General features: G+C 37.6%; 1 protein-coding gene and 1 pseudogene across 4 annotated transcripts in view; both read right to left on the bottom strand.

Annotated features, from left to right (window-relative positions):
• EPHA3 (EPH receptor A3) overlaps window positions 1-1,840 on the bottom strand; it is a 384,202-nt gene that overhangs the window by 281,348 nt on the left and 101,014 nt on the right. The gene's annotated exons all lie outside the window — the stretch shown is intronic.
• The window catches only part of LOC105537605, a 3,978-nt pseudogene that overhangs the window by 678 nt on the left and 1,460 nt on the right, over window positions 1-1,840 (bottom strand). The window lies entirely within an intron of this gene.

The following is a 1,840-nucleotide window of genomic DNA, read 5'->3' as shown; positions in this document are numbered from 1 at the left end:
CTTCCTTCCTTCCTTCCTTCCTTCCTTCCTCCTTCCTTCCTTCCCTCCCTCCCTCCCTCCCACCTACCTTCCTTCCTTCCTTCCTTCTTTCCTTCTTTCCTTCCTTCCTTCCTTTCTGTTTTGATATGGAGCCTTGCTCCTGTCACCCAGGCTAGAGTGCAATGGCACAATCTCAGCTCACTGTAATCTCCGCCTCCTGGGTTAAAGTGATTCTCCTGCCTCAGCCTCCTGAGTAGCTGGGATTACAGGCCACTGCCACCACACCCGGCTAATTACGGTACTTTTAGTAGAGACTGGGTTTCACCATGTTGGCCAGGCTGATCTCGAGCTCCTGGCCTTGTGATCCACCTGCCCTGGTCTCCCAAAGTGCTGGGATTATAGGCATGAGACACTGTGCCCACTTGGAATATACCTTTCTTAAGATATAACCCCGTGGAACTGTGCATTCTTCTGCCTTATGCCTTCCGTAACCCTGACAATCTTAAGAAAATTTCTGTATCATATAACCCTTATTGAATCCCCTATTCATTTGTAAATTTAATTCATGATACATGCTAAAGTTAGTCTAATTTTGTTTCATAGGCATTTGCTAAATTTTAGGCAGGTCTCTTCATATTCACTGTAGTATGGAGCACAAAAACTTTACCTTTTGGTATATGCACAGATTATTATTATTATTATTTTAACTTAACTTGTCATAATTTGTTATTGATATACAAAGACAACAAACTTTTATAACATTACATTTACTAAGATTCTGGCAATAAGACACAGTATACCAGACTTGCCACTCAACTTGTTATTGTAAGTCTCAGCTTCAATATGAAGCCTTTTAAAAAAAAAAAAAAAAAATCAAAACCCTGCTTTCTACATGCTAAATATCTTGGCAAGTAGGCCATTAAACACAGTAATAAACTTAAGACAGCAAGACTGGGGAGTTAACAAAAACTAAACATTGCAGCCTAAACAAAATTCATACAAAACATAAACTATCACTGGTTACATAAAATTTTCCTGATTAAAACTTAGTGTAAAACATGCATTTTAGAATCTTTAGCTATCAAGTTCAAAAAGTACCAGTGTCTATTTAAAATAATTCCTCTCCCAAGCCAAAGTGTAATCAAAATTAATTCAAATGACATAACACATTCTAATACTAAAAAATATTCATTATTACTGAAGTGGAGGTAAATCCCAGAGCTTCCGGGGCTTTCTCATGCTGCAAATGGCTGTTTCTCTGGTTCACTCAAAGCAGCATATGAAAGCATCCAAGGATGATACTAAGCTCAGTAAAGGGCAAGACTGCTGGTAGCCAGCTCTGACCTCCCTGTGAAGCATGGCTACTGCGTCCATAATATAGGATGTGTGGGGATCAAAGGCACACTATTCTGCTAGCTAAAGAGATAGCAAACCACTCCCCCAATCCTAAAAGCTCCTTCCCCAGGTAAATAAAAGTATATGAGGGGAAAAAATTAAAATACACATCTACAGAGTAAGGTTTTGAAATATTAATGTAATCCCTCTTTCAAAAATTTTAACTAGAATCATCTGGTCATTTCTGATTACATCTTAAAGATGTATCCAGATTCAATTTCTATTGGTTTATCCTTAGACATTTCTAGTCAAAAGTATTAATTTTATTCCCAAATATCTTAACCACTAGTATGACGGTAGTGTATTATCTCCCAGAGTTATCAAGCACTGGAGAAAAAAAAAAATAGATGTTCAAGCAGCGGGCAACATTTATGGCCCTTTCACACAGTGGCATCTGAGTGGCTACTGAATAGTCCAGGAATAATTCTATTTCTTTTTTTTCTCTATTTTCTTTTTTTTTTTTTTT

This window comes from Mandrillus leucophaeus, unplaced genomic scaffold (genome assembly GCF_000951045.1).
Source record: "Mandrillus leucophaeus isolate KB7577 unplaced genomic scaffold, Mleu.le_1.0 Scaffold176, whole genome shotgun sequence".
NCBI classification, from domain to species: Eukaryota; Metazoa; Chordata; class Mammalia; order Primates; family Cercopithecidae; genus Mandrillus; species Mandrillus leucophaeus.
The sequence above is the reverse complement of the archived record's forward strand: the minus strand, read 5'-3'. Positions and strand labels throughout refer to the sequence as shown.